We start from the raw sequence: 21,281 nt of genomic DNA, 5'->3' as shown, positions 1-21,281 counted from the left end.
TACTCCCAGCAGGGCCCTGGCCACAACAGGAGCTGTAGTGGTCCTAAGGGGAATTGCCTCTGGATACCTGGTGGCATGATCCACTACCACCAGTATAAATCTGTGCCCAGATGCAGTGGGAGGATCCATGGGACCCACTATATCTATTCCCACTCTTTCAAAGGGGACCCCCACCACAGGTAGTGGTATTAGGGGGGCCTTTGTTGTGCCACCTGATTTGCCACTGGCTTGGCAGGTCACACAGGAGCAACAAAACTCCTTGGTATCTTCATTCATGTGAGGCCAGTGAAAGTGAGGGACAAGCCTGTCCCAAGTCTTGTTCTGGGCTAAGTGTCCTGCTAAAGGAATATCATGGGCCAAGGTAAGAAGGAAGCCCCTAAATTGCAGAGGTATAACCAACCTCCTGGTTGCACCAGGCTCGGGGTCTCTAGCCTCTGAATAAAGGAGCCCTTCATCCCAATACACTTTATGGGTACCTTGAGCATTCCCAGCAGCCTCAGCAGCAGCCAGCTGTCTGAGGGGTTCAAGAGAGGGACAGGATAACTGAGCCTGCCTCAAGTCAGCCCTTGAAGGTCCCCCTGTCCCCAGAAACTCAACCTGATCAGGTTCAAGCTCTTCAGGGACAGTTCCTTCAGGGTTCTCTAGATCAGCTTCCTGGGAAGGTTGATCATCACTCTGAGGCAGGGGGGAAGGCACAGCCTTGACCCTCCTGTTCTTCTTCTTGGTAGGTGCTTGGTCCATTGTTCCAGGATCCAAGACCTGAGGTTCAGTAAGGCACTTTTTGGCCTGTGACCTGGTCACAGCAAGGACATGTGGTGATATACCTAACATCTCTGCATGTGTCCTGTACTCCACTTCAGACCATAGAGAACTCTCTAGGTCATTGCCCAACAAACATTCTACTGGGAGGTCTGCACTAACCACAACCCTTTTGAGGCCAGTTACCCCTCCCCATGAGAAGTTAACAACTGCCACACTATGTGAAGTAGTGGCATTGCTGGCATTGGTTACCAGGTAATTCTCACCTGGTATGTACTGTCCAGGGTCCACAAAGCCTGGTGTCACCATAGTGACACTGGCACATGTGTCCCTGTAGGCTTGAGCCACTTTTTCATTAATTAAAGCAGTCTGTCTGTACTTGCCCAGGTTACTGGGGCTCACAGTCAGGGACAAATCAATGTCCCCATCACAGATCAAGACTGCCTGTGTCAGGGTTCTGTCTAAGTCAGAATCTCCTTCAGTTCCCATAGTGATTCCCACTACACCCTTTGTCTGGGGACCAACACTGCTAACAGTAGTACTGGGAGCAGGTGCCTTAGGGGCAACAGTGTTGGGGGCTCCACCCTTCTTACAATCACTAGTCCAGTGAGTTGTATTCTTGCAATGATTGCACCAGGGTTTCTTTTGACCTTCTTTCTTCTTTCCCTTAGATTGTTGTTGGGACCCACCCTCCTTAGCAGTAGTTTGGGGCCCTGTTGAAGACTTCTGGTCTTTAGATTTCTGATCTCCACCCTTTTGGTCTGTTTTCTTCTGATCACCCCCTTGGCCCTGGTTCTGGTTCTTTTGCTTAACCCTGGTTCTGACCCATTTGTCTGCCTTCTTTCCCAATTCTTGGGGAGAGGTCAGATCAGAGTCAACCAAGTGTTGATGCAGTTGCTGGTTTTGACAGTTATTTAAAATCTGTTCTCTCATCATCAAATTGTACAATCCTGTATAATCAGATACCTTACTTCCCAGCAACCAACCCTCCAAAGCCTTAGTGGCACATTCAATGTATTCAGACCAGTCCTGAGTCTGTGTCTTCTGGGTGTCTCTGAACATTAACCTGTACTGTTCAGTGGTTAAGCCTAACCCATCAACTAGGACACTCTTCAGGACTCTGTAGTTTCTGACATCCTCCTCCCTAACAGTGAGGAGTCTGTCTCTGCCTCTTCCTTCAAAGGAGAGCCAGAGGATTGCTGCCCACTGGTCTTCAGGAACCTGCTGCACTTTGCAAGCTCTCTCAAGAGCAGTCATCCATTTGTGGATGTCATCCCCACTTTTGTAGGGGGGCACAACCTTAGACAGGTTCCTATTATCAAAGACCCTATCTTTGTCCTTAGGGACAATGCTGCCACCAGTGGGTATAGACCCACTCTCTTTTGGTCGCCTAGCCTTACTCAGTTTCTCTTCCATCAGAGCTACTTCTAGCTCCTGTTTCCTGATTCTCAGCTGAGCTTCCTGCATTCTGGCCTCATGTTCCCTCCTCTGAGGGGTGGTCATCCTTCTCCTGGAGTGACCTTGAGAGCCTCTAGAGGCATGAGAAGCATTGGATTCACCTGAGTGATTCCTTTGCCTCCCAAGCCCCTGGTTAAGTCCACTAGGGAGATCCAATGGGGTGATCCCATTGTCAGTCCCCAGTAGCCTTAAGTTAGCTGGGCCACGTATAACACTTGGCACTGGGCTAGTTCTCCCTTCATCCTCACTACCTCCTGTATCCTCATCACTTTCCTCCTCTGTAGTATGATTCTCATCTAAGGGATGACTATTGGAAAGGGGTACTTCAGTAGCATCTTCAGAAGGGGGGCCTCCTGTTCCTGTCCCTAAGGGGCCTAACTGGGAGGCTTTCCTGAGAGCTTTCTGATCTTCATCAGCCTGTAAAAGCTCTCTGAGTTCAGCAGAAGTAGGATTCTTGGGCTGTTTAAGGCCCCTGATATTTGCCAACTGCCTGAGCTCATTTTGATTAAGGGTAGCAAAGATGGATGGTGCCCTCTGGGGGTCACTCTCAACAGAGATGGGTACAGTGGACCCCTCTGCCCCAGCCATTGCTCTTAAGTGTGGGTGGATGTGTTGCAATCTACCTACACTTGGGTTTACCTACTAAACCTATCTAGTAGTTGTAGTCAGGGTGTGCTACTCCCTTTGCTCTACAACACTAAGTTCAGTAGAACTTAAGTATATCTAATCTTGTTTTATATGTACCTACAGGTACCTATATGATCTTTCAATTGGTAACCAAGAGATTACAATGGTAAAACACAGCAAGCTCAAATCCAACCGCTGCTCACCAATGTGAGAAGTTGGCCTGGTATATGATGTTCACTAGTTAAATTGACCACCTTGTACCATGCCAAGCAACCCTTATGGTGTGGTTGTAAGTCAACCTTTTCGGACTAGCTGCCCTAGTGGTAGCGTAGGCTAAGCAGTCTTTGAGGCTAAACTCGTGAAACGTGTTAAGCAAGCTGTTTTACCAAATGTAACCCCCCTTTATACCAATGAAAGGACACCACACAGATATATATTGAAAATATATATGTATTTATTTCTCAAAGTATCCCCTAGACTCTTTATGAGCACACGAGCACAAATCGTTAAACAAGAATATGTTAGAATACACAGAAGTTGCACTTTATATGGATAGGCCCTGGTGGCCGCTCAAACCATATACTAAAATAGTGGTATAAGTACCACGAACAGAAAAGGGAAAAGGCCTAGGGCCTCTAGAATCGCTGGGCCTACAAGGAGCTAACTTTAGTTAGTGACCAGGAGGTCCACGGGTTGCGTGTGCAGAGCAAATAGTCACACGCGAGCTCCCATAGGTTTTCAATGGGTGCGTAAAAGTTACAAAGTTACTGCAAAGAGGATCTTCCGGATGGACTATGAACTCAAGATTGGAAACACAGACACTAGAGATGTTACTCTACACTTGGGCACCGGAGTGCCAGCTTTACCTCACCCACAGGAAGCGGGTGCATAGGTGTCGAAGTGCGTCGGGTTTCTTCTATCTGTTCAGTGGAGCCTGAAGACAAAGGTGCTGCAGGCGGTCGGTCCAGAAGAGATGCGGGGGATCCAAGAGTGGATCGGAGTTGTAGAAGACCTGTAAGCAGAGGGGACAATGTTCACAGTCACTAGCCAGTGACCAGAGTGGCACCAGGTGGGTACCAGGCGATGTCGGGTGCAAACAGGAAGGAAGGTGTAGCTTGTCTCTGCAGCCACGTGGTCCCTGAAGGTCGACGACGTCCAGGAGTCAGTTCACGAGCTGTCCCACGCAGGCTCTCGCTGCCGGCGACTTGATTGAAGCAAACAAGCCTTGGCAAAAGTAATTGTTGTGGAAAACGAAATAAGCTGATGGTTCTGACCAGCAAGGTCAGAGGGACTGCTCCTTTGGAGGGGAGCAAGGGCCAGTCTGGAGCAACCAGACCAGCGGTGTAGTTCTTGAAGTTCGTCGCCAAGATGGCCACCAGCCAGCGGGCCAGCAACCGGTTAGGCGCGTCGAGTGGCAAAATGCAGAAGGGCCCCACGCAGATCGTGGAGATGCTGGAGGGCTCACCTTTGGTGCAGATGCTGCTCGAGGGTTGGGCTTCTCAGATCCCAAAGCACAACTTGGAGGGAGCCTCGGTTGCTGCGCTTGCAGCTTGTCGTTGTCGTTTCAAGATGGCTGGCTCCACGTGTCTCGGTGCCTCCACGGGTCTCTTCTTTTCAGGGACTGTGGATCGGGCGGTGAGAGGTCTGGAGGTCCAGGTCTTGTCAGTCTCTGGGCTTGGGCTCCGGCGGGAGGCGGCGGCAAAGCAGACGTTGATTCGCTGGATGGTGCTTGCGTTAGCAAGGTGGTCACTCCCTGACCACAGGGGAGATTGGCTTCAGTCCTCTGTGTGGCAGAGCGTCGAAGTTCCCGTCTTCTTCTTGTAGTTAAGTTGATTCCAGGATGTCTAAAGTCTTAGGACACAGCTCCTACCGGATTCTAGGGGCCGGACTACCTGCTAGGTCCCTCCCTAAGGGTTGGACCAGGAAGGGGGGTGGTTACACCCCCAATCCTTTGTCCAGCTCGCCCCAGGTCCAGGGCTGGTGTGCCCCGGGACCGGTTTGAACTGGCATATGCACCGAGGCTCCTTGTGAGCCTCAGGCATGTCTGGTTCCTTTCAAGCCCTACCTGACCAATACACAAAATCCTGTCTGGGGTGGTGCACGCACCTCCCCTGGCAGGAAACCCTTTGTCCACACCTCCCAAGCTGGAAGGACTCCCAGCAGCAGGAGGGCAGACTTGTGTCTGTGGTGGCAGCATCCATTTTGTGGAGCTGAGGCTATGTCTGATTTTACCCGGGTTTCAGGTACTGTACATGTCGTGTCCCTCTAGAAGGGTGGAATGCTAACCCCGTCGCCAGAATTGGTTAGTATTCCAATTCGTATGACACCTTACTCGACATGTTTTGATAAAGCCAAACCAAAGTTAGCATTTAACCGCGAGGTTCATAATGCACTTAAGAGTATATGGTATGACGATATCTGGAAACAGTAGAAGGAAGTGGTTCCGACCACTGCAGACCGGCTCAGCTCATGCCAGAGCACCATCTCACATGGAACCAAGCACTCTGCCTTCAGGATTGTTAAGGCCTGCCATAGGAGTGACTTATAGGTTAACATGTGTCCCATTTAAGGTTAGGTATAGGTATACTACACCTAAGTAAGAGGTGGTTACACCAACTTACCCCAGCTGAGTGATCAGCCAGTTGTGTCAAATTTGTTAGGCCAAGCCTGGGGTGGCATAATACATGCTTCAGCCCCTGGTAGGCCTTAGATACACCAATGCCCTGGGTACCTAGTGTACACTGGTACAAGGGGCTCACAGGGTGATCTAGTTCCAATTGGTTATGCACCTAGAGTGCATAGTGTTAATTTAGTAGAGAGAACAGCAGGCTGGGGGTCTGATTGGCAGGCCCACAGCCTCAATATGTCAAAAACCAGTGAAGCAAAAGCAAAAATTTGGGGTGACCATAGGATAGCAGACCCTACTCTCCTACAACAACATAGATGCTCATCTGCACACGCAGCTGCCACGCTTCCCTGCCTACATACTGCTGGGCTTACCAAATCCATTGATGTATCCCCTTAAATCCCGACGGGGGCGCCTGATCGCCATAGCCTTGGGGGCGGCCACACAGAACATACTGGCGCACTGGCGCTCCCCCTCGCCCCCGCCCTGCTCAGGATGGTTGCATAGACTGTAGATCGTACTGGGGATGGAGAAGCTTACTCTCACTCTGGCAGGCAGAGGCTCTGAGTTCCCAGAGCTCTGGCGTCCCTTCCTCACTCTCCTCAGAATTGAATTCAGGGAACTAACATGCCCCCGCTACCTTAGATTGCTGCGTCTAGAAGATACACAGATTCCGCAGAAGGCCCTCCCACGCAGATCTACTAGACTGAGATGATCCGCTGTGGTCTCGGGCTCTCCTTTCCTTTTCCGTGGGTTTATAGTTGATGGACGAAAGGGGGGGGGGGGAGAGGTGGGGCGGAGGGTGGACACGTTTGGGGAACTTTTTGGTTTATGTTTTTGAAAAGTTATCTTTTCATTCCTTCCAATATTCTGTTTCTTACTATGCTCTCTTTAGTAACCTCGCTCCATGCTTCTTACCTTGGTAATGTGATTAGTAGCGGCACTTGTGTCTGTTCTACATTGTACTCAGGAGTCGAGATCTGATTTCTTCCCTTTCATGGTTGATGTGTGAAAACTAATAAAAGATTTAAACCATAAATAAAAAAATAAAACAATTAGGCTAATGCTTCATTCGTGCACAGCCTTAAAATCTCACTAATTCTGTATATATGCATCCAGTCATGATTTTATGTTTCCAAACCAAGAGTTGATCAGTTCTGCTTGCTTAAGCAGAGGTCTAGAAGTAGTCAAGCAGGGATCATGCTGCTCGGCTAAATCTAGGGCCTATCAAAAGTACCTATTATAACACCATCTCACATGTTATTTCTTTCTACAGTTTTGCATCCTCAGAGTGCATGCTATCACAGAAGTCTACTCCTTGTTCCAGTGCTTAATTTGTAAAAATAAAATAAGTGCTAGGGCCCTCGTCAGGAGGCCACCGCAGTTTGCACCACACATTGCCACTATACTTACACAACTACTAACCATCACACTGCTACAAGTGTGACAATTCAGACTGTTCAAGGCCACCAAAGCTTTAAGAACGGCTTGGGTGGCAAGTATTAGTTGTTTTTAATGTATATTGAATAAACAAAGAACTGTTTTTCTGCTCATCTTTAAATTTCAGAACAGCGTGACGACATGGCAGCTGTCATAATTGCAGGTTCTGGCAATTAAGGACCGGTGCCGGCAATTAAGTGCCAGGGCTGAGCACTGGAAACCACCAGCTCAAATTAAGCACTGCCTTGTTCCTGAAACCCTGCATGAAAACTCTCCTTACTTTTCATCCTCTGCATACCTTCTTTCTCTGAGCACACCCTACTCTAAGTTATGTGTACATTGGTCTTAATATCTAGTCTCTATTATTATATTTCTGCAATTTGCTCACACCTTATCTCAAAGATCACAGTCTGTCTTTCTTTGAAAGTCATACCCCGCAGCCTAGTAATATCTAATCTCCTCTAGGTCATCTATTATGCTCCCCACCCATCTGCATGAACTCACATACTCCCTTAGGAGCACTAGACTAATCCCAATAACCAAAAATAACCAATGTATTGACCACTAACCTTGGATTACGGAGCTGCAAGCTGCCCATCATAAAGCGCTTCAACACCTCTACAGGGGAAGTAAGCACAATATAATTGCAATTACAATAGAATACAGTGTATAGGGAACTTGTACTATTTGTCGTGTGCAAATGCATCTATTATAATATGTCACAAACAGTGAATGTCCATAGCGTTCCTGCTTTTGTCCAGTATATGTTTAACTTCCTCCATGGAAATCACACCTCTTTTTTAGGTTTGGCCTACAAGCAGCTTTAGCTGTCTTGCCAATCTTGTGTAAAGAAAATAAAAACGAAAAATAAAAAAAAACATACTTATAGACATAAATATAGGGGGTTTATCCATGGATTAGTGCAACGGTCATAAACATTTTACTTCCACTCGCTACGGTACACAGCATGGGCCATCGAGCAGCCCACTTCAGCCACTAGGTCTCTTCTACTGTGACAGCACTTTTCTTGATCGCATGTGCACATCCCCCTAAAAAGAAGTTCAACTGAGTGCCAGGTGCGAAGGACCAATACTTAAACGTGCAAATGCTTTTTTCCATTCTTAAGGTCTCGCTACAGGTAGCTTTAGTTGCCCGTCACAGACATACTATTTTCATTATACTTCATACAGAGTGGGCTTCAGTTCAGCTCCTTACTGATGACTGGATGGCTTTATGATCTATTGAGGGTCTCTTCTCTTGATTCAGTGGCTTGCCACTCTTTTTGTCTTTATCCAGCTCAGAAGCATGTTGGTTGATGGTGTTCTAATTGGTTCATTTATAGCCATCTACCACTGAACTCTTTTTTTACCAGAACCCCTTCCAGAGGGCCATGGGGTATGCAGGTGTTACTGGGCCCACCCGTGGTGGATGAGGCCTCTTACTCCTGAATTCCCAGGGCCCAACCTCCTACGGATGTGTGGGGGGGAGGTGGGCAGGAGGGGTACAGGTGATAAATGCAGGGGAGTGAAAACGACTCATAACTCAAAGTGCACACAGTAAGAAAAATAAATCAGTGTCCAGCCAAATACTTGCTTTTATAAGAAAAAATTGTATTTTATTTCTAACTCTACACATGCAAATTTAAACGACAATCACAACCAATAACACAATCCCCTTGAGGTCCAGCCTCTAGTATCTGTCAGGCAAATCCCTGTCTCACCCTCCTTCGTGTAACCTGTTATTCCCCCTTCACTGGTGGCCGCATTCAGGGAATGCTTCCTATTAGGCCATAGTCTAGAGTACCCATTTGGCTGTTCATGATTTTAGTCAAAGTGTCTATTGTGCTGCAGCACCATTAGCAGCGAGTCCCCGGGGGCCCAACTGGACCAGTTTTAGTCTTATCCTCTCTCGCAATACGGAAGAGTTGAGCGGTGTAGCGGGTGCCTTCAATGCACACCCACGAGTCCTGCCCTGTTTGGAGAAGTCAGGCTGCTTGTGTTCCACATGGCAGCACCCGGTGGCGCAGGCTCGCTCTCCTGAGTAGCGCTGCTGGAGGTCTCTCAGTTGTCAGAGCAGATCACAGTTTGCAAAGACGACCCAGCCCAACTCTTTAGGATATCCTTATCAACCCAATCTCTCTTCCTGAGATGTGTCCAGATCCCTTCCTTGTGATCTATTACTGAATCAGTAGAGCAGGCTTTTGAAGTGTAAAGGGAACATCTTACTTTTCACTCCAGCATGTGTCCCACTCAGCCAACAGGAATGCAGCAATACACAAGTATGTCTGGGGGGATTCCTCTCCTCCTCATGTCTTTACCAGGCAGGCATGGGCTCCCAAAAACGGAACCCCGGGTCTTCCATGTAATGAATCAATGCAGGGACCCTTATTCAGTGCACAATTACAGCACACTTTTGGTTCAGCACTGTTACCTCTATGTATCGTACCCTTACATGTACACATGCATTCAGTTCATACACTCCGTCTGTGCACACTGTTCAGCACAGACGCTCTTCTATCTTTAACCAGGGTGAGTTATTTACAAACACTCACACTGTCAGCACACATACACACCATATGCAATGTACAACAGTTCATCCTTCATACATTGTACTTCACGTAAGTACACATACACCCAGCATGTGCTCTCACTGTACACACACTTCATCTTTCATGTAATGTATTCCTCACAGGCCTACACACATCCAGTACATCCACTAACCACATATGCACTGCGAAGTACTGCTCTATCCCTGTACTGTACCCTTCCCAGGCACACATACAACCAGCGTAGAGTCACTACTCCACATCTACCTGATGTAGGCCAAGGGAAAGTTAAGTACACAGCAACATACTTTTAAAAGGTGAGTGAACCTGTAGAGCTCGCTCCAGTGACATAGGGTAAAAAGGTCCTGTTCACTACTACTGATCCCTACACGGTACGCTGCCACCCCTGGGCTTGTGCTGCTTAACTCCTGGTCAAGGTGGTAGCTATGAGGGTAGTGCTTTGGGAGCACCTCCTGGTCCAACTAGACCTCAATCCGTGATTCAGGCCTATGTCGTGGCGCACATGCATGATGTATTTGTCTATGGGAAAATATCATCATTAAGGATCCAGACAACTGTAGAGTTGGGCACTCAGGGCAGGGGTATGTGTCTTTACCATGGGGAGGACTTTTCCGTCCCAACAGGAGAGCATGTTTTTCCTTGGTCTTTCTCAATCAGCTTGCTCTTTCTGACATTCCTGCTCCACCGCTCTCTCTTTCTGCTTTCTAAGCACCTCACAACTGTCTGCTCCCATGTTCTTTTCATTATCCAGCTCTTCTGCCGCCTTGCACTCTTTCAATATCCCACCCTCCACGTTTCTCACTCAACCGTTGCTCCCAGGTCTCACTCCCCATTTCAAAATGTTCCTTTTTCCTTTTTTTAAAAAAAAGGATCCGACATCTACAAATTGCTACCAAGCAGTTCACTACATGTTGAGCTCTTTTGCACTCTTTTTTTTTACCTTTAATTTACCAATGTGAATGGCCGTCAGTCATTCTGAAGGATATTGGAAAAATGCCAAAAAGGCCATCGGTGCATCACGTTACATCGACAGCAATCTTGCAATCCGTTCATATGCATGCATGTGTCACAGTGCACACATGGGCAGTCATCTTGGAATGGCTTTTCTTTAATCTGAATGTGTCCTACATGAGCCCTTTTTACTACCAGCCAACTCCTTTTTGTAACCCTGCTACACCAGAAGCTAACACCACCAAAGAGTGACAATTTCCTAACTGTTCCCCTTCAATATTTATATCATAGACTACATTCTGGGAATGCATGAATTCATTGGTGTGACAGTTGACAGTAAGATAACATTCTATAAGGTGAAAGTTTGTGTCCTAAACTAAGCTACCCAGAAGCATGAATGACTGAATGACGTAAAGACGATTTAACACACCTTTTTAATATTTGTGGTCGAGCGTACTGCTGTGCCTGAGTTTCACACGTTCAGGCTAGGCTGACTCAATTGTAAATACTGCAGGATACAGGGAAGTAATGACAACAATGGGTACCATGTTTCTGCTGCAGACCATTAGAACACTGCTGCACAATTGGCAGCATGCAATGGTCCCAGGTGCCAGGTGCTCAGGAGCAGAAGAGGATAGGAGCCGGATGGAGCTGGGAGCCGGGAGCTGTACGCACAAGGTGAGGGGGTGCCGTTCCTCTCCCCCCCAACTGCACTGCACCAATATTGATCTCCCCATCCGACCAACCACCTGACAGTTAGCCCTGACTCTCGTTTCCTGATTATCGATTTCCGGTGTACCGGTGTACATCGGCTTGGATTCGTTCTGATTCATGTGCAGTCCATCTGGGCGAGAGAGTCCAGACAATCTTGAGGATCCGGACCGGTATTTCCAGCACCCTCTCGAAGCAAAAGCGGCATCGCAGCGCGGGTACAGGTTGCGGACCTCTGACCTGCGGGACTGTTCTTCCTGGATTAACGAAGCGCTGCAGGGCGGCGCAAACTTACGGGACTCACGGGATTCTTTCCTTCCCGCCCCCGTTACCGGACTCTACCTGCCTCAGATCAAGCGCGTGGTGTGGCCCTGGTCTGATTGAAGGCAGCCTCAATTCTATTTGCCTCGCATGCCTGTGTATGCCAACAGTAGGGAGCTGGGGCTTCCGGGATATTTGGAGCAGCTGCTCTTAGTCTGTTTAACCTGCGTGTTTGAGCCCGCCGCCCTACAGAAGCGGCCTGGAGGCTGGAGGCTCTGGAATCGGCTCCGGAATCGGTCAGCAGCATCTGGAACTCGCCTCCTCGCTGTGCCTGTCTGGTGCTCTCATCTTTGGGTCCTTACCGCCACTCGTACGGTAAGAAGCTTTGACTGTAAGCCCCACAATCCTGTTACACCTGAAGTTTCTGGGCTCTCTCTTTTTGTTCTGTTTGTTCCGTTTCACCCCCATCCAGCTGCTGCCTCCATCCTTAGCAGGCTGATTGGAGAGAGGAAGTCACCGCTGGGGTTCATTTTCCAGCAAGCAATCTGAGTGGAGGCGGGAGTCTGCTCCCTTTTGTCATTTAAGTACGCCGGTGTGAGATGTCTGCAAAAAAACTTACACTCAGGCCGTGTTCTTTCCTCGTCTCCAAGGCATACAAGTAGATTAAGGAGATCGTACACTGGGTCCAGACATTTACAGCATCTCTGTTATAAAGCTCAACCAGCCATCACTGGCTACTTCTGCAAAACTTCCCGGTCTGCTCCTGTGGAGGCAATACTGGATCAAGAAGGCTTGCTCCTTAAGTCCATCCTAATAACATCACCTCATTTATCCTCGGGGGAACCACAGAGGATTCCTTGTGGCCTCACGGGGGTTAAACAAGGCACTGCGAAGGGGCCACCTCCCAGACGACTCAGACAAATTTAGGACTGGAGGACGACTCAAGTGGGCAGCTATCGGATCCACCTCTAAGTACAAATATGGGCCCCGGTTCACGCGTCCGCCACTCAACTCAACAGAGCCAGCAGAGTAAACAGCACATCTCTTTAAACCAATAAAACTTTGAGCATCTTACTGCTGGTTCAATCACTGCATTTATGCAAAACTGGACCCCGAACATCTCTTTACCCAGCAGAGTAATCAAAACATTACTGTAAATAGAGAAAACCCTAATAGTATGACTGTGGCTGCATCTGTTGTCTCTTCGGAACAGGGTGGCGCTGACAAGAGATCAAACGACTGTTCACTTGGGCATACCGGAGGCCCCCGGGAGGTCTTAGGTGGGGTTGTTCTGGTTACGGATGAGAAGGCAACTGCCTGCAGAAAACTCGATCAAAGGGAAGACTTTACACTCCCAGATATTGATATAGAACTACAATCAAGGGGTTGGGAAGTCCCTTATGACCAAGTTGACAAAGATGGCTATTCTAAGTGTAGATTCAGGGAGAATACCACCCCAATAGTAGGTTCTTCCCCCAGACGACTCATTGCCTTTCTTATATTGTAGCTCAAGTCATCTGACTGGTACTTCCTTGGAGTCTGATTGTGATGCACTTGATGTACATTATGTTTTCTTGCCTTGTTCTCAAGTGAAGCTGGGAAATGAAAACGAGAAGCATGATGTGCCCTCTGAATATTTGGGCTGCATTGAAAGAATACTAGGTTCCATTCCATTTTTACTGGAGGAATCTGTTTTGGGTTCAGACCATATGCTTGAAATGATCTCTGTAATGTTGTTCGAAGTGCAAAAGGTAACAAAAACTGACATCATTAACCATTTGCCTAAGATATGTATGCAAACTGGGGGAACAGACAGATGCTAGGCCTCTTACTCCTGCTCCCCGGAGAGAGCGGAGTGATGCATCTGTCCAAGCAGGAATACCTCTTTTTCTATTACCCCCCATTAAACCTTCGTGTAATCTTGACAAGGAAGAGCTTTGTTTAAACTCACTCTTCGAGGTGTCCTTAGTGGGCCCTCCTCTGGGAAATGTCACACTAAACCCTTATCCCTTATTTATCAAGGGAAAAAAGTGGGCAGTATGGATAACAAGAAAGATGAGAAAACCAGGAGCTATGTGGGGCAAAAAGGTAGGGGAGAGATGGCAGGGGAGGCCCCAACCCCTTCCACCTCTCAAGGTCAACCCTCTACTTTATCAGGGAAAGGGGGGTTAAAAGCTAGGAAGAAGGGAGGTCGCACAATAACTCCTGAAGGGTATAATATGAAAAAGAAACATAAAAAGACAAGACGATTCCATAAAAGTGAAACGGCAAAATTACATTTCCCACAGATTCCCGATTGTCAGAGTGAACCCCAAATTACAATGGAGGAGGGAGGTCCTAAATTGCCAGTTGAGGAGGGTGTTCCCAGAGACCCGACTATAGTACACTTTACCTTAGAAGGGGGTATGGGGGTGACAGGAATGGCAGATATTCCATCAAGCCCAGTGTTGCAGTCTCCACAAGTACCCTATCCCCTCCAGACCAGTGAGTTGCCAGCTTCCTCGCCTCGGGGTTTTGTAAAGGGACACGACCTAGAGCATTGGGGACCAGAGTGGATGCAAGCTTAATGGTGGATTCTCATGTACTGGGTAACTCACAGATGGGATCTATTAAAACTTTCTCAGGGTCAACATCGCATAACAGAAAGTCAGATACCCCAATCACCACTACAGTATCGCTTCTAACTACTCAGTTTAATGAGGAGGCACAAGCTGTCAGTTTCGGCGATAGAGTGCTTCTATGGAACCCTCCAAAGGGCGTTGTAAAGAAAGATAATGGGGTACAGAAGGTCTCCTCTTCCATTGTGGATTTTATCTGGCTATTCGACGGTGAATCCTGCTCGGTAAATAGAGGATTCATTCTCAAGCTCTTTTCTGAGATAGAGGCACTAAAGCTGGTGGAAAGTAGGAATATCTTGTTCGTGAAGATTAACTTGCATGAGAGCCTCTTTTATTCCAGGGTCGTTTTTAGCTCTCTGATTGTGGAAAATTTGGTCCTGCAAAAGTGTGAATTTTTTTTAAAACGAGGGCTGGATTTAATGCCTGTATTAGATTTTAAGGCATATCACACTTTGTGCCCTACACTTCAGTACCCGAAAGTACAGAGGCCCTGTAATCCTGTGGTGTTAGACGCTTTGGGCCCGACTCAGAGTTACCATCGGGTAACAGTATAAATATTAAGGTGTCATTAGATAAAAGGGGTCGTTCAATAAACTTGGTGTCAGGACACAGACATAGATGGCGATTTGGCTCAGGGGAGTTGGGTCGCAAAATCCTTGAATACCAACTGCCCGGTGGTAGAAAGAAGTGGTTCATTGAGGTAGCCGGGGGGAAGGGGGGGGGCACTTCTGTCCTGGAATATGGCCGGCTCAGGTCATAAAGATGAGAAACTGATTTTTCTAAAATCCTTGAATCCCTCAATTATATGCTTACAGGAAACATGGGCGTGTAAAGATTTCGATTGTGATGGCTTTTTTTGTTTTTTGTTGTTATGCCAAGCACTCCGAAAGGGGTCACGCTAGCGGGTGGGGGGGGGGGGGGGGTATCCATCTTGCTTAACAATACGATAAACTGGAATCAGTAAGTCTTCCGCCATCCAACAAACTTGTGTATCTGCCTCAAGATGTCATGTTTGGGAGAATCCGGCAGCCTTATTTTCTTCTGGCGGCAAATCTATATATCCCTCCAGGGAGAAATTTTGACCATGTGTTAAGTACACTTTTCTCATATATTCATGAGATAGCTACCCTGGAAGAATGCCACTTGGTTGTTTTAGTGGGAGATCTGAATGCGAAAATTTCGAATTCTGCGCTGGAGATTTATGCCAATCCAGATAAAGAGGAGATTTGGCATATTCCAGATTCTCTCCTACCTCATAAAATAAAAACGGATAAACTGGGTCTACTTTTGCTTTATAGTATCAGAAGCATGGACTTGATAAAACAGCAGATTTTACTTTCAACTCCCATCATACACAAAGCTTATTGGACTACGTGGTTGTCTCCTACCAAATGTTTGGGGCCTGTGAAAATTTAGTGGTATCTCCGTCAATATGGAGTGACCACCGTGTATTGGGTTTGACAATTGCCTTTAATTTACCCGCATTGAACCAAGGGAACCTGGACCAGGGATCAGTGGTCTTTAATAAAGATAATGGCGAAGGAGAAGAGTGGAAATCTTTGACAAGCTAAAGGATCATTCAGCATTTCTTAGATCATTTGCTTATGCAAATGACTTATTTGGGCTCAGTTTAAATAGTAATTCACCTATGCCAAAGTCTGCATTGAAGCTATCCATAAAGAAGTCTGCAAGCTCTATTAGCATGGCAAGAAATATTGCTCTAAGTAAATCTAAGTCCCAAAATGAGTTGGTTAGTGGTAGTGCCTTGGGGAAAAGGCCACAACCTTATTTAATTTGGAATCATCCACATAGGATTAGAAGACTGATGCTTCTTTTGAGAATTAATCTGTTGCCCTTAAGAGATGTTACTGGCATATGGGATAAAATCCCGAAAGAGGAGAGAATTTGCAGGATCTTAATCATGTTTTATTTGTGTGTCCGGAATTACAAAGGGCAAGGCGTTTGTTTTAAAGACCATCATTTATTAAATTTAATATTTATTCAGCCCAGGAGGCCAGAACATTTGTTTTATCCCCACCAAATGAAATGGTCTGTTATAGGATATTCCAATTTTGTAAAACTTTTTTGGCTATTTATTAGGGTTTATTTAAAATCTTGCTATTAGTTGCCATTACTGTATAAAAAGCATATTCATCCTTCTGCCGCACTTTTTAATCTATTGCTGTATTTTAGGAAAAAAAGGAAAATATTCTTTGTATTGTATTTAAAACTGTCTTTTTTACTGTATTGATGCATTTTGTGGAACTCCGTAGGAGTTCCTTAACAAATAAAACCTTTTTTTTGGCAGCATGCAATGGAATAATTCCTTGTGGGTTTTAACAGAGCACTTTCTGATACTATCAATGCTATGCACCAGTAAATTCTCCATAAACTGCTTTAGGCTAGCTTGGACTTGAAGTTTAACACTCATCCTTCAACTCAGAGCTGGAGCCAAGCCCAGACCTAGTAAATATGCTTATCTCTTGTTCGCACTGATGCTCCTTTGAAGGTTAATTAACAACACAAGTAGTGGTTAGGGGTTAAGCTGGTATTATGTGTTTCCAGTAATACAATATATGCAATAGAGTCAGTTTGCGGTTTTTACACAGTTTAGTTCAAGAGCACTGGCAAAACCAACAGGCCTGGGTTTAATGTGCCAATGCATGCAGTTTTGTGTAATACGGCCCTATTCCTAAATCCTTGTTGATCGCATGTGCAGATTGCCGAAGTAAATCAATCTGTAATAAGACTTGGAGGCTGTCTTCAAGAAAGTAACATAATGGAATGGATGGAAATACTTAAATCATTTTCAATTACTGGGATTTCTTAGTGGTAAGAATCCATTCCACAGTTTTTCATCTTTTTGCCTTAACAGAATGGGACCAACTATATGCCAAAGGGCACAAACTAGTTAGAACCATGATTAAATCGAATGCTGTCCCCTGAACGGTATGTCCATAATATTCCTGGAGGGGGGGGGTTGCGGGGGGGGGGGGGGGGGGAAGAGGTGCTCACGCATCGCCCTTGCCCGGTGTCGGATCCTGCCCCTTGATAGCAGCATGGGTATGACTGATCTTCATCTATACTACATAGCTACCCGGCCTCTAGTCCTCCACAACTGGTTCACTGGGAGCTGATCAGACCCGGCCTACAGGACAGAGCTTCCCCAGATTAAGGCATTCCTATATGGAAGCCCAATACCCACAGCAATGCCGTCGGTCACTAGGGCACTCCTGATAGCCTGGTGTACGGTCCTGAGACACACATGCTGGGACAAAAAACTAAGCAAACAGACACCTCTCCGGCAGGGTAGGTAGCTGGGAGAGGTGACGGCGCTCGCTGGGTTCAAACGGTGGGATTACATTGGCATATCGCTACTAGGTGATGTCTGGGTTGGAGACCACATTAGAACGTTCCAAGACCTGCAGGAACACTACACTCTTCATACCTCACAATTTTACAAGTACCTGCAGCTACGTCATGCTTTCTGCGCGCACTTCTCAACAGGCATAACACTCCCCGAATTTAGCCCACTAGAGGCTCAGGTCTGATTGGAAACCTGGGGAAGGGTGGGGTATCCCGGATATACTGTACCCTGATTAATAACAGCCTGACAGCGCTCGCCTCACTTAGGACCCGGAGGCAGGGATGGCTGGACCCCCTGGAGGAAGAGGACTGGCACGATGCCCTTATGACCCCCAAAACCATTACAACTTCAGCCAGGCTCTGTTTAATTCAACTATATTACTTACACACCGCTTATCCCACCCCAGAGCGCCTTTACATAGCGGGCCTATGCCCCTCTCCGAGCTACACACGTTGTGGCCACGAACCGGCAGACGTTTACCACATGACCTGGACCTGCCCACGCCTTGCCTCATGCTGGGCTGCAATAGAGTCCGAGCTCACACACATCCTGGGCTGGCAGGTTCCCCACAATCCCATACGACTCATTCTAGGAGTAATGGACGGCCTAGACGGGTCCCGAACTGAGAAGGAATTCCTGGGGACAGCCAAGGCGGTAGCTAAACGTGATATTGCCGCAACATGGGCACAGCCCAAGCCCCCAAGTATAACCAGGTGGTGCCAGGGAGTGGATTGGTGTGCCACACCGGAAAAACGCTTATTTGAGGCCCGGGGATCCTACTAAATACCAAAGGGTATGGGGCAAATGGACGAATCAGTTAGACTGACTAAAATTGAACCCTGCCTATATCCACAAATGTAATGTTTATATGCTGTGGTTGTAGACCGAAGCGCTTACCTGTACCTGATCAATGGAAATGTAATCTGTGATGTCATGAAACAGTGATCAAATGTGTCATGTTGCTACTTGTCTGTTCAAAAATCAATACCATTGTTTATCAAAACAAAAAATAGAATGCTGTCAAGGGAACATTTTAGTGGTTTCGACCAACTTAATCCAGCAATCCCATTTTTTCTGTGCATGGGATGTTTTAAACCTACACTACACCGCATCCCATTCCAAAACATCTGAATAACTTGCGCAGGAGCGCACGCTCAAACTTTCACTTCTTCACTCCACAGTTTCCAACACTGTGTGCACTTTATGAAACTTTATGGCCATGTAATGGTAATTAAAAGAAAATATTCTGGCAATTGTGGCACCAGTCCACTGACTGGAGCCAAGGAATAAGAAAGCAGCAGTGTCGTGGTGAGGCCGAAATGCACCCTTACCAGAAGCCTGAGAGTCGCAGATTAGCATTTCAGCCGGATCCAACTTTGCTCCCCAGGCAGGGCTGCGTGTGGTATCTTTGGGCAGGCTCTTACTCCCTGTAGTTGGCCGACCTCCGATCACAGAGTTTTGGAGACCGCGTACTACCATTACTTAGCTGTTTAAATACCTGTGTAATTGTTTCAAGCTTTCATCGTACTGTACCTACACTTGGCTTCAAACCTTTCGACTGGCTGCAAAATGTTCTTGACACATGGCAAACGACTGACTGCCTGGTCCAACTGCATTTACTGAATTGTGAACCGTGATTCCATCAAGTCCATCGCATCGGGTACTGGAGCTGATGTTCAGAACTTTTGTATTTATTCACTATTGTTTTACTCTTTTCAGCCTTCTTGCATTCTGAACTTCAAGAATAACTTGTTGGCCACACGCATCTCTACGTTCGTTATGCAACGCCTTAAGCTTCTAGGACCAGTAATCTCCTATCATTTATTCAGATATCTGGTTTTGTTAGAGCAGCAAGTCAATGTAAATTCGAAGCAAGTCTCCTCATGTAACCGTGGTTTGCATCTAATTTTACCTGTTGATTACACACTACCGTTTGGACCAAGTTCTCATCTCATTTGAAATTTGGACATTTGCTTCGTTTCTCCTGCCTCTATGCTCTTTGGATAAGATAAGGGAGATGGGCTTGAAGAGCACATGCTGTTATTAAAAAAAGTACACGGTCTGAAGATAATAATTTCATAGTATTACTTCCGTACTGCACGTGTCTTTTAACCATTCACCAGCGGCGGCTGGCTCAGGTAAGTGCGGTGAGACGGGGTAGGGCCCGGCAGGGAGGGAAGCCAACAGACGACAGAATAGATGTTATTTATTTATTTAATTATACCTATGCCGTCGTCTGTCGACTCCCCCCCTCTCCGCCCCGCGCTACTGAGTCTACCTGTGTCGGCCGCCACTGCCATTCACTCTTCTAAGAGAAAGTACATCAGCTTAGCCAATACTACCAACAAGCATAGGCAATGCCAATTGGTCTGGCATTAAAAGAGTCTTGTATGGGAATGTGCAGCATTAGACGTAAATAGCATGGAAATGAGCTTGGGACGGAATATGTATTTGTGTGGAAACAAATAACTGTAGAAGAATATTGGTGTAGGTTAAAAAAAAAAATACGTGACAGTTGCACTGTCAAGCCAGACCTAAACATCCATGTAGGTTAATGGCTGTCCCTCCTTCCATCTGTGCTGCTGCTAGAGAAAGGCAAACGCAAATGGTGTAGAAACTTGAATTTGCAGTGTTTCTGGATGAGAAGCCAGCGCAGTTCCACAAGGTAAGGCGTGATGTGCGCTTCTGGGGAAGTCTAGGATTAGTCTGGCGGCAGTGTTCTGGATGGTTTTGAGTCTTGACGTGAGTTGGCTGGAGATGCTGACGTACAGTGCATTGCCGTAGTCGAATCTGCTGGTGATGAGGGCCTGGGTGATTGTGCTTCTAGTGAGCACGTGTAGCTATTTGAAGATTTTGCAAAGGATTCTAAGGATGTGGCAGCAGGATGCGATCACAGTGTTGTCTTGTTTGTTCATCGAGAGCTTGTCATTAAAGAAGTTGCAGGTTTCTGGCGTGGTCTCCGGGGATGGGCATAGGACCCAGGTCAGGTGGCCACCATGGAAGAGTCGAAGGGAGAGTTCTTATTTCTAAAGATCAGGATCTCCATTTTATCTGTGTTGAGTTTGAGACAGTTCTCTCACATTCAGTTTTGATGGTGATGTTGTGGGTTCTAATGATGAGGGCGAGAGGTGCCATGTAAACGGTGAACAGGGTCGGACTGAGGGAGGAGCTCTGGGGTACTCCACAGACGAGCTTCTTGAGTTCGGAGGTGAAAGTGGAGAGTCTGACCTGTTGTATCCTGTTGGAGAGGAAGGAGGCAAACCAACTTAGGGCGAGTCTTTGGACTACCGATTCCTGAAGTATAGCAATGAGGGTGCCATGGTAGACGGTGTTGAACGCTGCCAAGAGGTCAAGCAGAATAAGGAAAGTGGTCTCTCCTCTGTCCATGATTGAGCGGATGCCGTCTATTGCTGCCACGAAGGCGATTTCCGTGCTGTGGTTGCTGTGAAATCCAGATTGGCGGGAGTCCAGGAGGTGGTGCTGCTAAAGATGGGCGGAGAGCAGCTTGTTGATCTCTTTCACCAGGACTTAGGCTAGGAAGGGTAGGAACGAGATCAGTCTGTAGTTGCTGAGATGCTTAGGATTGGACAGGGGTTTCTTTAGCAAAGAAATGACCTCTGAATGTTTCCAGCTGTCCGGGATGTATCCGCTTAGGATGGAGAAGTTGATGATGGTGATGGTGAGGTTTGTGCTCATCCATGTGCTTCCTAGGTTGTACATGTGGTGAGGGCAGCGGTCTGAGGGGGATCCTGGGTGGATGGTCTGCATGATTCTGGTGGTGTGTCTGTGGAGAAGTGCTCCAGTTTGTTCGGAGGTGGGTACTCCTGGTGATGGTTGGAGGTTGCGTGATGATGTTCACTATGGTGGGTTGGGGTGCAAAGTTGTAGTAGATTGGCG

At 47.0% G+C, this 21,281-nt stretch overlaps 1 protein-coding gene across 7 annotated transcripts in view; it reads right to left on the bottom strand.

Moving 5' to 3' along the window:
* Positions 1-21,281, bottom strand: part of RPH3AL (rabphilin 3A like (without C2 domains)) — a 937,546-nt gene that overhangs the window by 887,594 nt on the left and 28,671 nt on the right. The window contains exons 2-3 of one of the 7 annotated variants that reach the window (XM_085649363.1): positions 7,480-7,528; positions 6,389-6,485 (exon numbers count right to left, since the gene is read on the bottom strand). The exons of 5 other annotated variants lie outside the window; for them this stretch is intronic. The gene's annotated coding sequence lies outside the window, so the exon portion shown is untranslated. The remainder of the gene's footprint in view (positions 1-6,388; positions 6,486-7,479; positions 7,529-21,281) is intronic. One more of the 7 variants, XM_085649365.1, reaches the window with a different exon arrangement.

This window comes from Triturus cristatus, chromosome 3_2, assembly GCF_964204655.1.
Source record: "Triturus cristatus chromosome 3_2, aTriCri1.1, whole genome shotgun sequence".
Taxonomy (NCBI): domain Eukaryota; kingdom Metazoa; phylum Chordata; class Amphibia; order Caudata; family Salamandridae; genus Triturus; species Triturus cristatus.
This window is presented reverse-complemented; position numbering and strand designations above follow the sequence as displayed.